The sequence below is a fragment of the Lepidothrix coronata genome, unplaced genomic scaffold, assembly GCF_001604755.1.
Source record: "Lepidothrix coronata isolate B3197 unplaced genomic scaffold, Lepidothrix_coronata-1.0 Scaffold47, whole genome shotgun sequence".
NCBI classification, from domain to species: domain Eukaryota; kingdom Metazoa; phylum Chordata; class Aves; order Passeriformes; family Pipridae; genus Lepidothrix; species Lepidothrix coronata.
In genome coordinates this window covers 1,660,133-1,685,289 of record NW_016690227.1, presented here as the reverse complement: position 1 = coordinate 1,685,289, position 25,157 = coordinate 1,660,133, and the positions used below count along the sequence as shown (strand labels likewise).

The 25,157-nt window shown below is 37.8% G+C and overlaps 1 long non-coding RNA gene across 1 annotated transcript; it reads left to right on the top strand.

Moving 5' to 3' along the window:
• Window positions 1-8,525: 8,525 nt before the first annotated feature.
• LOC108497345 lies at window positions 8,526-16,404 on the top strand. The gene is made up of 5 exons (XR_001874765.1): window positions 8,526-8,630; window positions 8,763-8,932; window positions 9,192-9,300; window positions 11,016-11,097; window positions 13,233-16,404. It is a non-coding gene; the product is annotated as an uncharacterized LOC108497345 (long non-coding RNA).
• Window positions 16,405-25,157: the final 8,753 nt, after the last annotated feature.

The window sequence follows — 25,157 nt, the reverse complement described above, 5'->3', positions numbered from 1 at the left end:
CTAAAAAATCCACTGCGCAGGCTCGAAGGGTTAATGACCTTTCCCAAATCTTCGCTCGCGAAGACTGGCCATGATATGATGATATTTTATTATTGTTGTTCCTTATGGCAGGAGTCACTCAGGAGTATTTTTAGCAGGAGATCTGCTAAAAAATGCCAGGTTTTCAAAATATTTTTGAGATATAAATTTTTAGCTCTCGTCCCAAAGTATTTATAAAAATCAGGATAGAAAAAGATATCACAGGGAAATCTAACTCCACTGGTGTGAAAATACTAACTTTCTTCTTAAACAAGTGCTCAGAGTCTTTATTTTTGTTAAACGTCTGTCTTTTCGGAATATTCAGCTTTATTGCTCTTGCTTTCTTACATACAATTGCCTTTTTAGCTAGTGTAACTCAGTGTTACTTAAATACCATCTTTCTTGTATTCAGCTTTATATAACGTTGATTTTGCTATATATGACATTATTCCTCTGGAATGGTTAGTCTTATCAAAATGTCTCTTTAATCACTGCTGTTTAGTTCATTATTTCCGTATCACTGTGATGACTCCTCAGGGAAGGCAACCCCTGTCAGAGGTTCACTTTTATAAAATGTGCTTGTGTAATATTGCAGACATTAATTTTTAAAGTGAGACAATAGTGTTTCATCTCAGTATTTTCTGCTTTATAAGCAGAAGATTTCATCTAAAGTTTCTACTTCATCATACCTAGTTTTGAACTACTGTGATATTGAAGAAAGAGTTATGAAATGGTCAAGTAAAAATCAGAAATTCTCCAGTGGAATAATTATTTATAATAATCCTTTCAGTAATACAGGGCACATGCTTTCTTTAGGGAAATAACCCTTTTTAATAATCTTTAGGGAAATAAGCCTTTTTAAGATTCATTTACTCAAGATCTGATTTAAATTTTATCTAGACAGTTGAAGGAATGTTTTCAGATGTACAAAACTTTGGGACCAAGTCAACTGTCTTCACACTGCATGGGTAATATGCTTCTCCTGTTAAATTTTGTGCTTAGAATGTGGCCAAAGGAAGTGAAGTGGCTGAAATGAAGTCATCAACAGAGCCCCTGAGCATGCTATTGAGGTACTTGAGAGCAGTTCTGCTTACAGGCATTCAGTCTCAAGCAGTACAAACAACCACAAAAACTTCCTGAAAAGAGGTTATATCAAACGTTCTCAGCAAAAAAGTTTAACTTCTAAACACAGCTGATCTGCTTAAAGGAAATCAGTCTTCTTGCACCAGAAGCAGGGAGGGAGTAGCAGGTTTACTTCTTCACTGTTTCTGTACTTGTGGCTACTAATACCATAAATAGGTCCAAATGCTCTAATATTCAACACTAAAGCAATAGTTTGAAAAGGACGTGACCCCAAAATAATGTTCAACATTATTTGCACTTTGCAAGAAGTTTGTATAATGAAAACCTTGTACGTATCCGTTCATCTGCTGATTCACACAACTCAGTGACCATTATAGGTTCCCGCTTCTCCCTGCACAGACCAGCTTCTGAGGCAATCTGCTGGTGATGAGATGGAAGGTGCTACTGCTTCTCTCTCTGTACCGTTGTTTGGATGTTATGAGAGATGAGGTTCTCTGAATTTCTAGAAATGTAACTACATGGGCACACCACAGATGGATAAGAAGATCAGGTGATGAATTTTTCCCGTCTGATACATCACTAGATCTCAAGAAGTTAGGAACATTTTCTTGTGCTTAGAGTAGAGGGTGAATATAATCTATTTGCCCTCATAGTGCTATAGATCTGTCAAGCCTTAGGTATTATCTCTCATTCTGATATATTTAGACTATAGTTCATGCTCTCCAAATATCTTTTGCTCATGCATTGACTGCATTGTTTCTTGGTCTCTGGCCCCTTGGTGTTATATATGATAAATTGACAGATACAGATACTTCATATTTGCTAGCTCTTTCACAACCACTGTTTTACAGGAAGCTAGACTAAACTTTTTTCCCTAAAATCTGTTTTATTTTCTTTAAAGATGAAAGCTGAGATTCTTTTATGATTGCAAGCATCCGGGGAAATGGGGATTTAAGAGAAAAACCTTAACACCATGTCAGTGAAAATATAATCAGAGCCCTCCTTTGTCAAAGGTTCCAGTAGGACAATGGTAGCACTTTGTTGGGAAGCACTGTGGGGTTTTTACACTATCTTTGATGTTATGAAAAAACATGTTTCCTATTAAGGTTCCTAACCCATAGCACAACCTCAGCCCTCTGTGTTCCAGATCACAACTGATGATATATAAGATAGCCAAAACTTGAGGGTAATATATTTCTTTCATAATCACACTCGGCTGATGGTAATAGAATAAAACCTATGAGATGGTGGAATAATTTTCAAAAACATTAATCAAAATGCTGGATTTCAGTAAAGAGTATCTTTGATGCAGCATGTGTGCGGGGAGGGGAGTTGATAACCCACTGGAATTTATAAAGAATTATATTCCTTGTTCTGATTCTTACAAAAAGCCTTCAAACACACATGGAAAGATACTCTTTCTGTAATGCATGTTTTACTACAAGCTTGTTCACAAGCATAAATATATCCTCACAAACTCTCACACAAGGAACTAAATCACACAACTATGATTCATTTAAACTTTCAGAAATTTAATTTAATTTATTAATTTATGTATTAGTAAACGGCAACCAACAGCTTCACGGTGATCTCAGCTGCTCTGCCCACATTCTATACCAAATCTGATGCTTAGAAACTGCATTCCCAAAACTGCCATCTCTTTCACACACCATACACACACGCTCAACAGAATATGGTTTATGAAGATCTTTTGCTTAAATAAGCACAAAGCAAGGATTCAGCTAACCATTCAACAAAACAAATTATTCCTATTACAGTCATTGCTTCAGTCAAACTTGACAATGAAGGATTTAACCTGTTATAGAGACAGGAAAATATTCTACTCTTGCTTTTAAGTCTTTTTCTTCAAAAACAACACTCAAGTACAGAGGTATACGCCTTTCCAAAAAACACTTTGTCGTGTCTGCTGAAGAGGAAAATAACCTTTGCTGTGAAACGTGTTTTCTTTACAAGCTTTTGCTCTCAAAATAATTTATTGCTGTTAAATTCCTCCAAAATCTTCTGAAACAGATATGTAAAATATCCATTGTAATTGCTTGAACCAGTATGTGAGACCTAACTGAGATTAAAAATTGGAAGAATATCAAGCAAAATGCAGAAAATACTAAAATGTCTAAGTTCAGTCTTTTTCAAAGGCTGAAGGGCTCTAGAAATTAGAATTAGTAGCTTGGAATTGCATGAAGTACTAAGTTTTTGCAATAATTCATGCTTAAATAAAATTGAAAAAGGACAGTGAAAAAAGAGCATTGAGTTAAACTTTTTTGTTTTCCAGAGAAAGGAAGACCACCAGTTGTAGTCATACAATGTGAACAGGATTCCTAATTGGTGTTACTTTTTTCGCCTTTTCTCTATGTCTGTTACTTAACCATATTCAATGTCCAAATTAGTAAGTGAAAAGTTTTCTTAATGCTAACAGAAGATTACTAAGACAATAGATGAAATACTGCCACTTCTCATGGTGTCCCTCTAAACAGTGTTTGGGCCAAGTTTAGATAATTGATCATTGTGACTTACGTGGGTAGAAAGTCAACCTTTGGGCTTTAATCTGAGACATCTGAGTGAAAAGTGAGTGTACTGCTGCCTGGATGGCTACATGTGATACTGGGTTGTTGTGTCAAAAAGCAAGTCCATCCCAGCTACTCCATTTTCAAAATGATGTGGCTGGTAGTGACTCACTTTTACATGTGAGGCGTATGTGTAGTATAAAAGCTGTATTTTCTAAAATGAAAGTGCTTCATACCGAGAGATCAAGTGTATTTGTGTACATTGAAAATTTTCCTATCTCTATAGCAGCTGTTTATAACTTCACACTGAGGAATGGGGAAAAATGTCATGCCTTGACTATGATACAATTTGGAAAGCTAGGTTGATAAAGGATACTGTCCATTCCAAGAACAACAGCTTTACTCTCCCATTTTTTTAAGGAGCAAGCCCAAAAATTAGGGCTTTCCCCTAAGTCTCCCTCCTTAACCCATCTCTTTTCCCCATCATTTACCTTCACAAGGCAGGAGTTGTATGCTTATAGCCCTTCGTCTTTGATACAGCAACATTCAGTTTTGCCTGTACTGTTGAGAAGACACAAGCCAAACATGAAAAGCAATAAGAGCTTGACAGCAATAAGAGCACCCAACTGACATGTGCAGTTTGGGTGCACATGTAAAGCACTGAGAGAACGAGAGAGGGACAGCTGCTTCAACAACTGTCCTTAGGACTTGGAGTAGAGTAGGACTCCTCTAATTGCATGCTCAGAAGAGTCTTCACCTAAGATCCCTCATCGAACCAATGCTGCATAATGGCCTACCATGAAGAAACACATTTAACTCTCTCTGTCTAGAAGTACTAGCAACTCCTGCTTGAAACAGCAGCTATGCATTTTGTTAAGCACAGCTTTCACAATTTCAGATATTTCCAGGGGAGAAAGACTGCATGTGGGAAACAGGGAGACAAGGGGCTAGGTGAAAAAACTAGAGGAAAATAGACTTTTTGGATATCATGCAGCTTTACAGAGAAGCTCTGGTTTTGCAGAAATGGACAAATAACTTCCCAATCTCCAATGCATGCCTGTAACTTCAAATTCGCAGCCAAAGACTAGAATGTCTTCCCTAGTTCATCAAATATAAAATTCCAGACTATATCAAAGTACAGCAAATGTAACAGTTACTTCAACATCTTCTAGTGAAAAGACACTAGAGTTGTCTCACTTAGGTTCTTTGTTTTTACATCATTTCATCAGGCAAAGTCTCAGCAGGAGTATTCAGTATTCTTCTAGCCAGTGGATTACCTGTACTAGGTGGGACATTCATTCTATCCTGATTGAGGTAAAATTATTATATTAACAGGAAGACAATCAAAACAAACAAAAAGCCCCCCACATAGTTTCTGGAAAAAAAAGTCCTTAGTTTTTAGCAATGGCACTGATAGTAAGTGCCACTGACTTTTAAAGAGGTTTAAACACTCCAATGCGTTACCACATTTGAAAACAGGACCTGAACATCCAGTTGACTCAAATGCATTAGGAAATTGTACACAAGGTTAAGTTAGATAACCAGTTTATTTATTTATTTATTTATTGTAATTGACATGCTTCTCAGAACCATTTTAAAATATACACCTCTTGGGTTTTGACTGAATCTTTTATGTATAGCATTGTTGTGAGCCCACTGATCATTATTTTTGTTCTATTGCTCCCACCTGGAAAGAATGAGCCTGTAATTGAAAAGGCAAATTTAGCATTTATATTGGTAATAACATAGTTTCATTGCCATTCTCCCCAAAAAGAATTTGAACATTATGGTGAACCATATCTCATTGATAAGTGAATAGAAGGGAAGTAAAGCTTTCTCATTACCAGGTCCTCATGAGCCAAGTCATTTTTTTGTTGAGCAGAGCCTTCTATTGTGCTGTAACAATTACTTTTGCTCCCAGATATGATAACTCTTTAAAGCTGTACCTGGGAGACGCACACGATCTACATTAGCAGGGGAGTAACACAGTGTTGGCTGATAAACTAATCTCATTTGCTGTGCACCTGATATTTTATTGTGGAGGTTTTTTTCTTCTAATGGTGAAAGCCACGGACTCTGAATTGAATAATTTAACTCAGCAGAATAAATTACCTAAATAAAAGAATCAGTTTGAGATTATAAATTTCTTTTTGAAACTTCTGTTGCAAACATAATGCTTTAGCACTTTTTAGCTAGCTAGAGATTAGAGGAGTTTGAATAGAGTCATGTTATGCCAGCAGGTTTGTATGTATGTTATTCCAGGACACCATTTCAGACTAAAAACTTTCAGTAAGCTCCTTAATCACACTGTGATTAGAGGAATGGTAAGCAAGGCAGTGAAACTGTCTTCATTTATCATAAATTACAACTAGCATTTGAAGATAAAACACATGAAATACTAGCTGGAGGGTTCATTCTGAGAAATTATTAATATCATAAAGTTAACAAAATTACTGACTGTCACAAAGTGGATTTGCTACTTTTCTGTACTCTATGTGCAGAGTAAATGCATATGTATACCTAAACTGGCAAAACAATCTAAACTGTACCTTTAGCTATGAATTTAGGGAAGTATTTTCTGAAGTAGCATGGATTTTAAAATATCTTGTTGGTTAGTATTATACCTGAGTGTTTTTTGTTTTTTTTTTGACCAACTCATACTTGTGATTAATAAAACCCCTTATTGTTTTGCAAGGTAACAGTTCCTTTATACAATTGTACCATAGGACACAGGTATCTCATGCATTCAGAGTCAAGTACACATTGCAGGACATGTAGAAAAAATTAAAAAGTAAATTTAAAGCTCATATTCAAACAAAAAATCCATACAAATTCCAGTACGAACCTCTGTTTTGCTGAAACATCCTCTATTTCATTCATTGTACAGGTAAAAGTGGGCCCCCTGACTTCAGACATTGATCAAAATGCCAATATACTTGATGTCAAAAATTTGTGCTCTGAATATTAAATAAAATTATTCTGACAAAGAAGGGAACAGAAGATTATACTTCTATACAACTCCATGATCCTTTCCCCTGGAGAAAATTAATAAAAAAGAAAAATATGTTATGCACACAGTGTTCATCTCTGATACCTCTATCTGCTCAAAGGAGCAAGTGGACACAGTCTCTCACTAGTCATGGTTATCTAGCCTGCAGAACACCATTGTATTTAAAGGTGTGGAGGCAAAAACACTCAGATAAGTAACTGGAGAGTTCTGGCCTCTTCCATATCCACTGAGTTGCTTCAGGCAACAGAGCTTTTACATCTGCTCATGGCCACTAAATTACCTCTTTGCATGAATCTGGTAGATGCATGAAATTTATTTGCATGAAATTTTTTTGGTGTTATCCAGTTCGTTCCTGCCTCACTTTTCTGAAGACTGAAGATACGAAGGACAAATACTGAAATGCTGTTCATATGCCAGTATTCAAGCTGTGCCATTTGTTGGCCATCTTCTTCATCAGCTGCCTGTTAGAGTTTTACATGCCTGGGTAATGCAGCTGCACACTGGAAAGCAGAGATGAGTTTTTTTAAGAGCTTCCAACACGTCTGCTTCCTTTCTGAATGCTTTGGGCTGGTACATCCTGAAAACAGACACTCACATATCCCAAGGAGAAGTCAATAAAACCTGTACATGGCACCTTTTCTTAGCTTTGCCTCAGAGGACACTGCATGCTGCCACGCTTCAGTTGTCCTTGCTGATTTTACGTCCCAGCTGGGTAGGGCTCGCCACTCTGCTCACAGACACCTTTATGCACTTCACAGTGCTGAGGCTCAGCAACAAGCCTGCCACTGAGGGTATCTGCAGACTGATTGCTCTTTCTTTGAGACTGTTAGGACCAGCAGCTCTTTTCAGCCTTCTCACTTTTTTTCTATTCCAGGCAATCCAATCATTTTGACTCTCCAGTTTCACTTATAACTTTCTAAGAATATCCATCTGTTTCATACTCATTCTCCTCTGATCACTGTATGGCCATTCTTCGCGAGCGAAGATTTGGGAAAGGTCTTTACCCTTCGAGCCTGCGCAGTGGATTTTTTTTTTTAGGTGAGACACAGCGTGCGCTGAACTGAGCCCACCCTTTAATCCTGAGGTTCATCTGTTGGGGCCGAGCAAGCTTGGACAGTGGCAGTGAGGGTCTCAGAATGTAGGTTTGTTTAGAGTGACCTTCTCTTAGATGGATGGCCTTACAGGGCTGACGAGCTCCATCTGCCCGAGAGAGTTTTTCCCTGACCGGGAATTGAACCCGGGACGCAGTCGTGAGAGTGCTGCATCCTAACCACTAGACCACCAGGGGTCCCCTGATCACTACCAAAAAAAGAAAGAACATTACCCGTCCCACACAGCTAAGGGTCTGAGCATCATACAGCACTTGTAACTGTGTAGAATGTGACTGTCACAAGTAGGAAAGAATAAATCAATAGTTACGTGAAAGAAAATACCTGTTAATCCTGATGCTATCTTATGTCACCCTAGGCTGCGTGCTCCAGACTCTGCCTGCCCTAAGTTAGCTACCAATGTAGTATGACAAGCAAGAACAGGCAGCCTGACAGTTGCACCAAATGTGGTCTGAATACGGTTCGAAAATACCACTTCTGTTACCAGACCCCTCTAATAAAGTTTTAGGTGCTGATGATGGTTGTCTTTGTCCACTACTGAGACTGAGTTTTCAAATGGAATTACTAACATTCATACTCCTGTTTAGGAACTGTATGTTACTAGTAGTAGTCTAGTGAACACTGCTAAATCAGGCAGTGTTATCCATGCACTCCATGTGCCACTCCCATCAAACTATCTAGACTAGAGGCTGATGCAACCCTTTATTGTTGAACTTATCCAGAAAGAACCCTTCTTTTTTTGAAGAAATTCCTCTGTGGATTTCTCTCCAGGTTTCCTGGGTAAAAGCAAGATTTCTTAATCTCATTTAGGAATCGCTGTGGTTTACCAGGAGACACCAGGTGTGATGGTCCCTATGCAAATATGCACAGACATTTAGTATGCAGGTAAGTGGATTAAAGATTAATTTATCCTTCCCTAAGAACCAGTGAAAATTCTCTGCAAACTCACAGAAAGACATATTAGCAATTTTTTTTTCAGATGATAATTGCAATTAAACTTTATTTCACTTACTTCAGGTAAAATCATCATCTTCAAGGAAAATTCACGTGGAAGCATGTTACCACCCAACAGGCTTTTAAGCACAGAAGCAGAATCCTACTGGAGAAGTTTGCACTATGAAAACAGTTACAATATTAAATTGCTCACAGGCAGGTAAAAGCCATCACATCTACAGACGTGGACAAAGGTACTAATGTCCATGTGATTTCCACAGTATTCTTAATTAGCTTGGAAGTTACACCAGACCGGTAAGATGACTGCAAAAGAATAATTTTTCTACCCAAAGCATATAGTCTTTGGAAAAACTGTTCAATTCCTGGTTTTCATCTGCCTTTAATAACCTTAGTGAGCTGTTTAAAAGCAAATCTGTGAACCAAATTTCTTTTGTAATTAAAAAGTGAGTTTTAAATATGATTTGATGAAACAAAGCTCCTCTTTCTATTTAGGGTTTCCAGGGTTTCTTCTTACACAGATCACAAAATGAGGACCTCGTAAATCAAAAGAATACCATGAAGAGCAGTATTTCTTAATGAACAACAATTATGTGATCGGAAGGTATGCTGAAAAATACTTACAAATCAAGCCAATGAAGTGTTGTGAAGAAATCTTAGTTTCCCTCCCAAACACAGAGCAGAGTGACAGTACACAATTTTATAAGAGGTTGCATATTAGAAGTGTCCTGCCCAGCATGGGATCAGATTTTTGTGCTCTTGCATCTTATTTACTTGCTCTCTGATGGAGACACTTCTTACAGGGTGTTCACTTGATGTTTATAAAACAGTATAGACACTATGCTACTTTCATTTCAAAGAATGTATTTTACTGCTGTTATAAGGCAAGAAACTGTTTTTCATCCTATGACAACCTCAAACTGTCCTTGTAGCCTTAAAGCTCCCTTGCCAATGGAAGGCACTGAGTTGCAAACGCTCCTAAGAGGACTAAGTGTCTTTCTAGGCTACTGGGTCAGTTTTGACACTTAAAGAGATAATCCAGACAGATCTCGAGGGGATTGGAGAGGAAGCCAACAGGTTGATCCTCCTAGGGAAGGAAAATAACAGCAACTCTTTCCAAAAGCAAAAAAATCTTCTTGTTGAAAGATTCTCTAAGGGACTAATCCTCAGCTAACCTAAGATCTTAGTATTTAAAGCACACCAAAAGAAAAGATCTACACTGAAACAGTGCTCTGGTAGAGTGCATCAGTCCAGAAAGCCTAAGCTTGCAAATATGTTATAATCACAAGAGTAATATGGCTAAATGTTGGTAATGAAGGCTACCTGTAAATATGTACTCAGGGTGAATTCAGCATTCCAAGCAGTCATAAAACAGAGTTCTAATATTCTTACAGAAATTAAAAGCAGGTACACTGCCTGTATGAAATGCTGGGAAATAAAATTTTTCTGCCAGCAGTGTGCAGCCCGCATTTGATTATAGCTAAGTCAACTTCTTTAAATAAGTACTGAAGCAGTGTCAGTGTCACTGATCCTTTCTGAGGGACTCCATTAGAAATCACATTAATGAGTGAAGGAATAGAAGTACTGATCTGTATCACTCAACTCAATGTGAATTGATACCACACCACAGACAAGTTGACTTTTGTCACGTTGAAGTATGCAAGTGGTCTAGGTTATACTTAGCTTCTGCTTACTGAATCTAATCTTATTTGCTTTACTTTCTTCAATAAATCTGTTCCTCAATAGGACAAGCAGGAAAAAATTATTGCATGGTAATGATGTTCCAAGTGGTCCCTTAAAGTTATTAAAAAAAAAAGCAAAGCAAGTATTTCATAGAAAACATTGATTCAAGAAACTAATTTTCACAAGTCGTTTTCTCTTCGCTATTTTAGCATTAATCAATACTTAATAATGAAAACATGAAGTTTCGAATTTGCTTCTATTTCCAAATCATGGTACAAAGTTATTACATACTGTAGAAGATCTGAAGCATTATTTTAAAATAATGCATCAATCACATATTCTTAATTTCTATGCCTGTATTCACCAATGCTGTGGATACAAACCCATCTTTTTTCACTTGCATGATTTCTCATACAGTACCTTGCAGAGCTGATTCACCTTCAGAGAAGTTACCAGAATTTTTCTACTTCCTTTACACTACAACTCTTCAGTATTTTTGGGAGCAGTGAGCTACTGGCTTTTCTTTCACTCCAATTTCCTTGAATCCAAGTGAAATAGCAAAGCTGCTAGATATGTAAACCATGCAATTCAGTTGCCTTGGCTAATTATTACGTGTCATTTTTAATACCTTTTTAGAATGGCCAACTTTTTGGAAAACTTTATTATTGAAAAGCCTGAAACCTTCTTCAAAAGAACAATTTTCCTCTGTTTGTATTGGGTGAGTAGCAAAACATTTTGCACCTGACATAATTCTCTCTATATTTTAGATCAAAAATTTAGTAATCTAGTTAAAAAGGAGCATGCAGACATTTTTAAGGATTAAACCACACTCATTGGGAAAAAATATATTTAAAAAATCACTTTTATCAGCATCATGAAAAGTAATATCAATTGTCATTCACACACATACACACACACCTTTCTTTGTACTACTGTTCTTTCTTTGTACTACTGTTTGGTTTTTTATCCCTTACTCATTTCATTGTGATTTGGCACCAAACGACACAACTGCATTCGTTCTTCAAAGCCATGGTTTTTTACAACACCTTCGGAGGCACAAGCATGAGGCCCTGCTGCAGTCTTCCATGCCTTCCTGTTCCACGCTGGAAAGGAAAACACACTAACATTATTCCATCACGAAGGCATGCAGCATGTGCAGTTGGCTCACAAAAGTCCAAGTTTAGAGTAATATCTGAGCATATTCAGGCATTCCAGTCACATTATCTCATCAGGTTATTTTCAAGAGAGTAAGACCATTTGGAGAAGAGCCCTAAGGCAGAATGGCACAGAAGCTAAGGATAAAAGCTCAGAGGCACGGCAGAGAGGTCAGGACAATGGGATCAGAACTGCTGGGCACACAAAAGAAAACTGGAGACTTGACTGCAAGCGATTCTTTCCCACTCAGACTTGAATTTCCCTGCTGGGGTAGCCAGTTGACACATGTCAAAGCAGAATCCATCTCCGTCTTATAATTTAGACACTGTGAATGAACTTAGAAAACAGGGAAAGTGTGACTGCCTGTGTAAATCTGTGGTCACTCCAGACCTTGGTGCACTATAGCTTCCTACAATTGCAGCCTTAGAATTGTTTAGGAAGAAAAGGAAAAGTAAGATCTAGGATCTGCTTCCCTTCCCTCGCCTTCTTCTGATCAAAAAAATGAAATTTTAAATAGGATTTGGAAAATGAATGTTTGTCTAAATTATAAGAGGCTCACAGTTTCAGTTCAACATCTGTTGCTTCCTTTGAGAGGTTTGGGGAGTTGTCAAGGGTTTTATTTTTTTAATTGAGCAGTTTAATTTTTTTTTAATTGCTATCGCTTTATGATATTGGTATAATTTAACACATTAGGATGATATAATGACCAGACACTGCACTGCTGCTTCACTGAAGAATAGCACACAGCTGCCTGTGCTTTGTACAAGTAAAGCATTGAAAATAATAGCCTTGTGATGAAAGCACATTGAGTTGTTAATCACTTTCTAATATTCTGTGCACAGAAATATTCTTGAGATATCTGAAATTAGACACAAGAGGCAAAAGAAGGCATCATTTTTGAGTGGCCATGTGACAACTATGGCCATCTAACGATATGTGTGTAGAAATTGCTCTACTTGAATTCACAGTAGAAAAAATACCTAGCCTTTCCCTGTTTGATACATCTGTCAAACCTGTAATTTTCATTTCAGAAGAGTAAGTCCCAAATAGTATAGAAGACGACGATTCAGATGTGCCAGTGCTGAAATTATATAAGTTGGGGAAAGTACAAAGATATAATATATGTATCTCAGAAGAGACAAAGACAAAAAAAAAAGTAAAAAATATCAAAGGATCTGAACAGATTCAGAAACAAAAAAGTACACTTTTTTTCTGTGAGTCTACTGAGATATATTTCAAACATGACGTCATTTCCAGACAATATGGCCTTCTTTAAGAAACTTAAGCCAGCATTCAACTTACATTGATCAGTCTCTTGAGTGCATTAAAAAGAATGGTTTGGACAAAGAGTAAAAATCAAGTTTTCTATGAAGGACAAGCATTCATTAACATATATTTGTTTATTGGAATAATCTTAAGATTTAAGATAGTGAACATTAGAAATGCCATACTAGTTCAGGCTTATGGTCCATCCTTCCCAGTATTTGCTCTCCAGTAATGGCAAGAGTAGGTGCTGTATAATAAAAGCATGCAAGCCTGCACACTCACGGTTGTCTACCCCCTCCACACTGTCCTAGCCTCCACGGTGTGAGTTTGGTTTTAAAGTGAAGCTTATTAAAGGGTGCCATCTCTGTTTACTTCTATCAGTTTAGGAACCTACTGCATGTGATTATTCATCTCAATTGTTTTTTTTTCTAGCCTGCTGATACAACATCCCATGAAGTTCATGAAGCTCACTGCTAGACAAGAACAGTACTTTCTCTTATCCATCCTGAACTGCTCTGATAGTTTTTTCATGCGGCCCTTGGCTGTACCACCGTGGGATTTGATCACCAGCAGTTCAGCATTCATCACTGCCCTTGTGGTTTTTGAGCCTCAGCCACATGGTTTCTTCTAAGGACTCTCCCCTCTAAAATGAGCACTCTATTCCTTTCCTCAAAACATAGCTCTCCCAAGCTTTTAACCAATTTAGCTGCCCTTCTCTACCTGCTTTACCTCTGCTACATGTTTCTTTCAGTCACAGGCAACACAAAGTCATGCTAGCAGACCCAGGACCTGGGTGAGGGTCAGCAGACAGGCAGTATGTTTGCAGAATAGCAGCAAGCTGGGAGGCAGCAACATGGGGTCACTTGAAACATGCTACATTACATCCCTTCCAAACACCAGACTGCCAAGACCAAAGGAAGGGGAACTTCCATTTAAAGAAATATGCATAATTGCCTGTTTTATTATATAAAATAAATGTGTGGATGGGTTATAGAGGTTTCCCATCCTTTCCCAATGAGTTCCAAATGCTAGACTCTCTCAGCTTGCTATCATATGTGATGTCCGAAGTTAGTAAGACAAATTCATTAGGGGCAAAAAAGATAAGTCCCACAGTATATTTTCTGATACTGCACTCTCAAGTCTCAGCTTACCCTTCTTTATAGGAGGCTCTAAAAGATATAATACAGTAATATGAACTTTTCCAAAAAATTAGAAATTAAATTGACTAGCACAAAATCATTTGCAAATCATTAAAATGCATTTGTAATACCTGGTTTGAAATTCATGCTGCATTACTCAGTCACCCAGCTTATTCATATGGGAGTAATGAAACTGTTATCTGACTTGCATATTAACTAGTCTAGTACAAATCAAAGTATACATCTGACTTTCAGTTTTTGATTGAGCTGCAAGTTTCAAGATTATGACCAATTTAAGAGGAAGGTGATTTGCAAAACTAGCCACCAGAGCCCTACTTGTAAACTTTTATAGTGTGCATGTAATTGAAAATTTGCTTTCACCTTTGAGCATTCATGCCTCAAAAATATGTTTTCCACACCTCTTATTAAAAAAAAAAAAGGGCATTTTTGGACAAAGGTTATTACAGTCAAATTAAGACCAGCTTTCAATTCAAAATCCACGGGGCATATTGTAATAAATCTGAAGTGTAATTGAAATATGGGTTTCTTTTAGAACTTAAGTTTCATACTTAATTTGAAGTAGGGTATTCTTCTATGTTGACTACCACACAAAGAAACAGAAATAAATTCAAATTAAGCTGAAAGAATGATAAATTTTTATGGTTATCAAATTTGGAACTTTTGTTGGTCAGATATACTGACTTTCTAAACAACATCTAGCTGTTATATGACAGACAGCTTACTTTTACCTGTTACTGTCACCTAGAGACAACAGTCAGGCATGCAGGGCATTTTCTGAGGGTGTCTTAAGGGCAGTGTGTGATTCAAAGAAGAGTACACAAGAGAAATTGTAAATATATAAAAATAGTGAAAAATCATTTAAGTTTTGTACATTTTTGGCTGTTAGAAGATTTTAGAAGTTCCTAAAATGACAACACAAATGCAAAACAACTACTGAGTCACCTTCTTAAAAGGCTAGTAGATCTGTATTTTGGTATTGCAGACTGTACCACTGTATTCCAAATATTTGTTTTCCTCTACTTCCATCTAATAAAACTGATTTCAATCCAAAACACATGATGAATTTGGGAGGAAAAAAAAAGAATGCGTTATGAGATCTCAGTGTATCAGTTCCAAATATATGGTTTACAGGACACCATTTTGCTTGCAAGATCTTCTGATAGTCTCAACTACAGGAAATTAAATGGCAGAAAACAAAGCATTTCCCAGAGTGTTAGTGGCTCAGCATTGCAGCCTGTGAAACAAAGCAACATAAGAACAATATTACAGGGAGCATTAACTCATACACTCACTAGGCATCTAGTATGTGTGATCAGGTAGGAAAAAACAATTTCCAGCTATAAGTCTTTTGTTAATGTTTTGCTGTTGTAATTTAGAACCTTTTGGTACTTTCTCACTTTGCAATGAGAAAGGAAACCACTGTTAATAACAATGAGGAGGGTTACTTGTGAAAGATGAGCCGGAATATTGCCTGAAACAATGACTCACAAAACAGATGTCAAATGTAACATTATTTACATCAAAGGCATTATCAAAGATCTCTCTTACTTTGCTAATTCTTTCTTTGATTCTGCATGTAACCTTTAATAGACTGAAAGTCATGCTTCATCCTCTGTGGTGGAGGGCACAGGAACAGACGCGAAAGACACAGCACTTTGGAGCAGGTAGAAATAAGTCGTCCTGTGTTTTAATAACAAAAACCCAGAGCAATCACCTACAAAGAATACACTAATGGTATTTGAAATTTCAACCCACAATTGTAACTGGGCTTCTGTGTCAAAACTGGTCACAAAGTTAGGTTTTATTCTAAAATATGACTATGAATATATGCCATACTTGCCATAGAGGAAGTGACTCTCGTATCTAGACTCAGGCTCTGTCTGCTACTGGAGCCTGCATGGTACATAAGTAACAGACAACAGTGGTAAGGGCCTTGTTTCTGCTCTACTCCATATTTAACAAAGAGGTACAGAATGTCACCTTCACTTTGGAACTAGGCATTTGTGTAGGTATTAGTCAATCAGCTAGTTATGATATTAGCATGGACTTATACAAAAAATAAGGAGAAGAGTTTACCTTAAATGAATTGCAGAATCCAGGGCACCAGAGGAAACCAACTCAAAATGAAGAATTTGTCTGTGCTAATATAAACACTGAAGTGCATCACCTATTCATTAAAGCTTTAGGAGCCTTTGTGAGAGAGGGCTGGGGCTCAAAACACAACTTTTGACAAACAGATTGGGCACTTGCAACGTAAGCAGAGACCAAGTAGCTTCTGAGCAGCAAGGAAACAGAGCTATGGCTTAGAGGTTATGGAGAAGAGATTTTTCTGGAGATCTGAGCTGCATTTATTCTGTCTTTCAGAAATTGCCAAAAATATCACAAATCTGAGAGAAGGGATACATTGAAGGCAGCTTATATATAACTCCTTTGTATTTTACTGTCTTGCCCTGAAGAAATGCATTTTCTGCATTTTCAGTTTTATCTTAGTTTTTGTTCAAATAAAACCTGGCTTTAGAGACTTAAAGCCTTCCTGTGGTTTCTTACAAGGCAAAAAAATCTTTGGGCTATGTGGGAAGCTTGTCACACAGTCCCCAAAAGCATAGCTACACAGGAGGTCATGAAGGAGTCACACACTTTGAGTGAAAGAGTCAGTAGAAAACACACTGCTAGGAGAAAGAGGTGGTGAACAGGACAACTCTTTCAATCTGGCATCCTCTTCACTGGGACACTCATTCAAGTATACTCCCTTTTGCATGCTCTGAATCTCACCTCCAATCTTTCATAGCAGTAAAATATTAAAAGAGAAGTGCATTCACAGCCAAGGATCCCCAGTGTGATGGAGGTGAGGTCTTCTCCCTTGAAAATGAGAAAGACTAGCTAACAGGTGTTGTAATGTATGATCTGATACTTTTTAAAAAAATAACCTCTGCAAGCCTATCAGGTAGGAGGAAATTAAAATAGCATTTCTTAATTTCTGTATTTATGCTATTGTTACTCTTTTGGCCAGCATTCAGAAGAAAAACCAACAGCATTTCCATCCTACCCTGTGCTCTGGGAAAATCTGTTCCTGCACAAGGGTTAGTGGGCCAGAAACAAGTAAGTGTTAAATGTCAGCTGTATGGTTGTGATAGAAGGTTAATACAGATTTAAAGCCAGTATTCCATATCATGCAAGGAGATCTTTTGTTTTCTTGTAACAAAAGCATGGATGCATAAAAAAATACCAATTTTTCATTACCAATATAAAATAAATTTGGATATTTTTAAATGCAACATTTTTTTTCAGGACCAAATTTGGTGAAAGCTCATCAGCAAGTCCATGCAAGACCATGTTATCCATAAAAACTGTGAGTTGGACACGTTCTTGTTGTTTGAAAAAAACTCCTGCACCCCAACATTTGGGACAACAGCTTTGGGTTTCCCATTAAAAAAAAAAAAAGCTGCATTTTTTTTTTTTAAATAACAAGTACCATTTTTTAATAGAAGTACTTAATCTTTGCTGTGATCAAATAATAACTTTTCAACTGTGTAATATGACGGTAATACAGTATTCAAAATAAGCAGTTATGAGGTAAAATGATTTATTATGAAAACAAAAATTTAGAGGGAATAAAAGAAAAAAAAGTGAAAGACTTAAAATATTTTTTAAGTCATACCTGTAGCATCAGCCTGGAGATCCAGTGCCAGGTTGAGGTGGCTGGGTCCCTCCAGGTACCCCAGCCAGAAGCTGGGCAGCCCCTGCCCTGGGCGTCAGGCACAGCTCTGGTAATGAGATCAGGCTCCTGGCCCTGGATGGAGCTGGAGTGGAGCCAGGCAATGACTGACTATAAGGGCAGGGGGTGCCCTCACGACACTGCCACTCCCTTGTCCTCCCTGCTCCAGCGACAAACTCCAGTGATGGCATGGTGTGGACCAAGATGAGGAAGGGGAGTAGGGCATGGAAGGTCTGTCAGCACCCACATGGGGCACTAATAAGCCCATATAGCCTCAAGCAGCCCCTCCTGGGGCTTGCCCCAAAACCATGGGCCGAGGAGCTTTATTTAACCTCTGTCAGGAAGGCTCTACTTCTTGCCTGAGTTGTGTCAGAGGATTGCTGGGTTCTGCCTCAGCTACAGCCCCTGCCTGGCCGTGGAGCACCTTGATCCTGGCCTGGATCTCAGCCTGGCCCTGTAGCCCTGCCTGGTGCTTGCAGGACCTGATCACCTGTGGTTTCATTTCCAGGTTGGTGTCACACTGGCTTCACTGCTGCTGTATTTTCTTACAGTCTAGGCTTGTGACTCAATCTGCCTGTTGTTTCCAGGTCTGTCTTGCTTTCTGTGTTGGGAGTGGTGGACAAGCCTAAGCTGGTGAGCCCTGTGCCCTACAGTCCCACTTCCCTTAGGCAGCAGCCATGCTTTCAGTGCTTTCTGGTCATAACCTGCTGTTCCACCCTCATTTTTGGTATTGCAGCATATTGCTTCCAGGTGTGGCACAATAGAGGTATTCCACGCACAGCTGGAGCTTAGCTGGTAACCAGCTGTGCTATAACAACAGAAAGGTGATTTTGTTACTGCCTGGTTGGGGGAAGACTGTATATTTATTATGTTTATTCTCCTCCTTCTTTTCTTTATGTACAATGCATTGTAGTAAGACAAATTTTACTGAGAATGTGTGCTTATACACATACACTTGAAAAAAAATCCACAACTCCCACGACCTTAAACAAATTGCAATTTCAAATTCTAATGGTTGAGATCAACTTATGTGTTTATACTGCTCCACTGAGCTAAACAAGAGAGCATTAATAGTTGTAGAAAATAAAGTTTTGTGTATCAAGGAACAATAACTGTGCATGGGACAGATGCTATAGGCATAGTCCAGAGTGTCTCAGTTGCCAGTTATTGTTAACCGGCTCTAGAATGTCAGGCAAAAAAATACACCCCCTTAGTATGAGGCCTCCAACAGGCATCAAAAAAAGCCCACTTGAATAGTATTATGGCAATTCCTAAAAAATACTCTGCAGGCCTTGGTAGTGTAAACATATGCCCCAGCAGTAATGCTAGTACTCCTAACATACCTCAATTTTTAAAAGGGGGCTTAGAAGTAGCAGCATGCTGAATCAGCCCTGGAAACAAAACACTTTTGTATCCAAAATACCTAGCTGCCAAGAAAAATAAAATATAATCATGGTTTTATGTAATATGACTACATATTTATTGCATAATTTTAATACACACTCTCTGCTGCATCAGCAGTTGAACAAAAGTTTCAACATCTCTCAATACACAGCCTTCAGTTGTTCATAACATAAGGCAACACATTTCTCACACTGGGCAGCCAGCCCTTGCTATTTTGTCCAAATCTTTTCCCAAGACTGTCAGCTAGATCTGCATAGTCTCTGCATAGCTCTGCAACATCTGCTTGGGTTAGCTTTAATATCAGCAGAAGCTAGTCCTGTGCCATTTTATTAAATTCTTCAAGGCAAGTGGTTAGCATTTCTTCTAGACCAGATGGAGCCTAACACGGCACAATATCCCTCACATTTAAACCTCATCCATTTGATAGACTCCGGCATAATGACCAACATGTGATGCCCATTGTAAGTTCTTCTGTATCTGTTGCTGCTTTGGCATGGCACATTATACCAGCTGGAGAGGGAGCTGGTTAATGGAACACAAAATGTCCCTCACTGCTCTGCACCAAACTGCAGGAATCCTCCCATATTCTCATTTATTTACCCTGGTAAGCGAATAACACAGCTGTAGTATTCAGCAGGGCTCCTCAGGGACAGATAAGTTTGCCTGATCAAATAGAGATGAAGAATTAGAGCCCCACCTAGCTTGCTTGTGATGAGTTGGGTCAAAACTTTGCTTTATCATTCATCTTCAGTCTTACAGCAGCAAACTTGGTCCTCTTGGATATCTAGTCTTAATGCTGTTAGAGGCTAATTCAGTCACAAAGGAACATCATAGCTGGACCATACTTGTCTGTTGCTTCTCGAAGTCAGTGCATTTGCTGGAAACCTGGCACAGGTTCTGGTTTCTGGCTATTGTTCTGTGCCTAGGTGGATTCTCAGGGAAAAAAAACTAATAATCTTGGGTTTTCAGAGTCTGAAACACTTCTTCCTCCTTGTTATTAGACATTCACTGTAACTGTAAGTAATAAAGTATATGCATAGTTTCAGCAGGTGTTCAATTTGAACAAAAATTCTCTCAGTTCCATTCAAAACAATTCCCATACGCCTCAGAGTAGGTGAGAGCAGTATGTGCCCATTTAACTTTCACTGCCTATACCTGCTACCCTACACTCTGCTTAGTGGGTGCGGGTTGCACAGATTCATGCAGAGTGTGCAGTGTGGAAGGGGAGTATGCACTTAGCTTTGCACTTAGTATCTGAGATTTTTTGACTAACTTTCGCGATCTCTGGCCAGCTGAACCCACTTAACTAAGTTTGGACCTGCCTTGCATTTCATGCATCTGAAGGAGAATTTTCTCACATCATAGGGTACGTGAGAGCAGGCCTTTGCCCTGTGAAATAAAAAATGCACATTGAAGTGAAAGAGGTTGACTATTCCACTTTACACTAATAAAAGTCATATTGGCTTCCAACTGATTAAGGCTAAAATTTTGGAGGTGAAAGCCTTATCATTAAGACACCAGAAAATGCCATACAGATATAACACAATAGCAATGGCATTCTTTTATTTTTCTAATTAATCTCATAGTTGTTATGGATTTCTGAATGTTACCCTAGTATTCATGGGGCACACTTTCAGGGGGCAAGCAGAAATGTGGTACATCATTTGTCCAAACTGACCTTCTTTGAGCTATCTTGGAGGTTACCGAGCGACTCACCTTTGACAAATGGATACCAAGAAGCTCTTGCAATACCATTCTGTTCCAGAAATGTCATATGCAATTTTCCATAGATTCAATGACCCTAAATGATATTGCACCTTCTGCCTGGTAAATAATTGATATATGTCTGATAAAGCAAATGGAACAGGAAGATTTCTGTTGCTTGACTCTTCAAGCTGCTGTCTGTTTTCTGAGGTTTTGGCAACTCTAAACCGATTAAAAATAAATATTCACTATAAGATCAAGTAAATCATAGATTCCACACATGAAATTCTCTGAATTAATTCTCAGAATGAAGCAATTCAGAGGGTTAATTTGCCATTGTGAGTCTTATGATTCTAAAAGGCCAGTAGACCACAACAATTTTAACAGTAGATTAAATTTTTAACATTTCTCTAGGCTTTGTTTGCATTGTACACAAATAAAACGACTGTTGAAAGCATTAGCTTGCAGCTAGAGTGCTGAAGTGTGTTGTATTCTTAATCCAGTAATGATGAAGTTATTCCCTTAGTTTCTTAGTACTTTTATTATAAAATTGAGATATTCATTTGCTCTTGCAATATAAGGAGGCATAAACAAGGGTTAGTGTAGAAGTTATTGCTGTATCAACACACAAAGTATTAAACATTTCTGAGTGCCACAGCCAGAACACACATATAGTTTCACCACCCTTTCACTTATTTTCTGTCTTGGAGATGTACTGTAGAATTTAAACCCAACACAGGAAAACTCTGGTGTTATAATGTCAGCAGTTAAATCTAGGAGAATTACTTCTTAGTTAAAAATTAGCATAGAATTAAACAATAGTATAAGATGAAGTTGCCAGTTTAAAATGCAGGACTCGGCAATTCAAATCATATGCTGGTTTTTCTGGAATCCAGTTCTGTTTGTTTTAAATCTTTCAGCACTTTCTTTCTTTAACAGACTTACAAGAAATTTGATCTGTTTCTCAGATCAAATAGCAAATGATTATGTGCTGTTCCAGCACTCCCCAGAACTTCACTGTTATTTGCTCTGTGTGTGTTAGCTACCAGATGGATCTGAGGGACCTCTGTCAGACCAAAACTTCTTAATTCCATTGTTCTTAATTCCTATGCTTCTGTGACTTCTGCATAGGACTTCTGTACCTCTGCTCTGGTAATCCAGTATTACAGGTTCTCAGCAATGTGATAAAAATCATCTTCATAAGTGATGATCTGATTATCACTGGTTTCAAAATCCACTCTAGATACATGTCTACGCTAATAATACCTAAGTGCAAAACCAGTCATTAAAAAAGAGCAGTCAAAATTATCTCTGAAACTTGAACAAAAGTTTCAAATAAAATGTTTCTGCCATTACCCATCCACATACTTGGAAGTGGTAAAAACATGAGGTGCTGGGCATTGTTCTATATTATCTGTTTCTGTATTGAGCTCATTCGAGCCTATAGTGAAGGAGGTTCATTTTTTAAAACCAAGGTATTTTTTACATTACTTCAGAGAGTCCATCCTTCTGAAGGGTTACCACACAGTCTGTTCTGAAATTACTAACATTATAGGAGTTCAAAGAGCATGGTTCCTATATTCTTTCTTTTGTATTTTTTCAGAGAGATTTAAAAAAAAATCTTCAAATACATAAGCCACTATACCTTTATATCTTTGCCAAAAGTGGCGAACTGTCCTTTCCCCTGTACAGATATGAAAAGATGTGGTCTTGCTGATGATGATATGTGCTCTGTGGAAAAGAAGCTGAAATAATGTTCTAAATGCAAATAGAGTATAGATGTCTTGGGCCTTTTGAAAATAACTCTCTGCATTGATTCGCTTCAGGAATAAAAGCCTATAGGACTGATTGAAAGTCAGCCACAAGCACAGAGGAACCACTGCAGATATTTTGTACAAGAGTCTTGAAGGCTTTAATAAATGTCAGCTGAGGATGGCAGGTAAGGGGAATTACCCAGAAGCTCTGTATCCCCCCACCCTCAAACCTTTTCTGATTCCATCTCCTGATGACATTCAATTTATTTTAAAAACACCCTATTTCTGTTGTAGATGAAGATTTTGAAACTGAGGATGAAATCATTGTTTAATAAAGTGATCATCCAAGCGAGATAAAAAGAGAATGGTAACAGGCATTTAAAAATACCTTTCACCGGTGTTTTGTACTGCTCAAATAGAGTCAACAAATTACATACTTTGGTTACCTAAACATACCTCTAATGGAGAAAAGAGGGTTTTTTAAAAAAAGACTTAATGCAAATTTATTTGTCTAACATAGTTAAAGAGAGTACATTGTTTCTAGAGCTTTTTGTAGAAATATTAATTTATCTTAGCTAATATTTAGTATGAAATCATATAATTTTGACCTTCTATAGTTACTACTTGCTAGCCTGCTTGTTTTTCACAGTGTAGGCACAGTAAAGATCTATTTGTATGATTTCACAGTGTGAGTATATACATCTATGGGGTCCTCACATTTCTGTCCAACTGGCAGTCATGTCAAAAGATTGCCAAATACCAGTGGCCACACACAGATTTAATAGCAACTCAAATAGTCCACTACAGGGGAAGTAAGATCCAGAATGCAGCAGGTGATTTGTACTTGAGACAATTGCAAAGAGAACAAATGGTGTAATTTCTTTATGATTGAGTTTAGAGTGATGAGGTTTCCTGCTTCTTTGAGTCAAGTTTGATCAAGAAGATTTTAATATTTTTCATGATCAAATTCAATTTAGGATCTTATATAAAGGGATGAGAACATTGTCGGTTCATCCCTGATATTGTTGACTGGTGGAAAGTATCCTGCATGTTAGTTCTAATGTCTTCCTTGGAAGGGGGAGAACTTAAAGGCATCTTTTTAGCGAAATTTAAACAAATACTTGTTTGATACAACAATGTTGTGTGCCCAGCACTGTGTCATCTGGATACTCTAAAACCAGCAGACACTAAATTCACTAGATTTCATCCAGATTTTGGCATGGTAGATGTATTACAGCCATACAAGTTTATAATACATGCCAGGTGAAAGTGTCTTTCAGACAGAACTTTCTTTCTCCTCATTGTGAGGAGAAAACAATCCAGTTCCTGTTGACCACAGGGTGACAGAAAAGAACAGTAGTGCCTACTAATGGCTATATAGTTTTTAACCTAATAAAATCAGTTCAGTAAGTCTGCACAGTTCCTAAACTGATGTCATAAAACCCACATCAAATTCAACATCACTCAGCAGTTTAAGTACACGTAAGAGAGGAATGAGCATAAGGGTTTAACCACCTTTCTGCAAAGACACCACTACCAACACACTGTCAAATGACAGTTTTAGTACTTACCTTGAATGTATGTTTACATTATTAGTAGTAGTGAGATACATTCATTATGGAAGCATGGATATTAGAGCTTTTCCTCTAAGAGACAGTGGACCTTCCTTAGAGCAAACTGCACACAAGAAACAGTTACAAAGAACAACATTCTGCTGATTTATCTTCTGCAGCAAATAAAAACTTGATTTAATTCAAGGATTTCAGTGGAGGAAAGCCTCATCCTTATGGCAGAAAAACCTCATCCTTATGGCAGAAAAACCTGGCAATTTTTTCAGGATCGTTAACAGGTTGTAATAAGCACTACTGAATAGGAGAAAAAAGTTAAGGAAATTGAGAGCTGACTGTAAAAGAATACAGTCTCTTTTGGTTTCCTAGCAAGACCAGAACTTCTGATTCTGTATCTCTTTACTATGATGGAATTGGTGCAGACTGCTTAAGATTAAGGAGAAGGAAGGAAAAAAACAACCCACCAGCAGATAAACTCAGAATGCAATTGTGAATTTAAACAAGCATTTGCAATCTGTTATCCCTAGAGAGAATATGGAAACTGTTGAATTTTCCCATTCTTATCCCAGCCCCACTCAGAGGCTGATTCAGGAAGAGAAGACAAACAAGCTACCTGAACAGTATAACACTGTTGGAGTACAGAAAGAAGTTATATTACTTTCCCAGAATATGAAAATAATTGTTTCATCAGCAAAAGACAATAGAGCAAATGAAAAGTTAACTGCTGTTGACAATGAAAGCCTGACAGCATTGTAGATTCAAACCCAGTAAAACCTAGTGTTGATATTCAGGGCAAACTTCAAAATCAGAAGGAAAATTGGTGAATTTCTCTGGGATGAGAAGCAAGATCTTAAGCAATGGAAATTCAAAATTCAAAACAGATTAAAAGTGATCTCTAAAATTACAAGGAAAGTTACCTGAGATCTTAGATATAGATTAAACGCCAGAATTTTTTTGGAGGGTAAGAGCAACCCAATGTTTCCTAAGTGAAGCTGCTCCCCACCCTCTATTTTAAATTAAAGTTACAGAGCACAGCGAAATACTTCCAATTT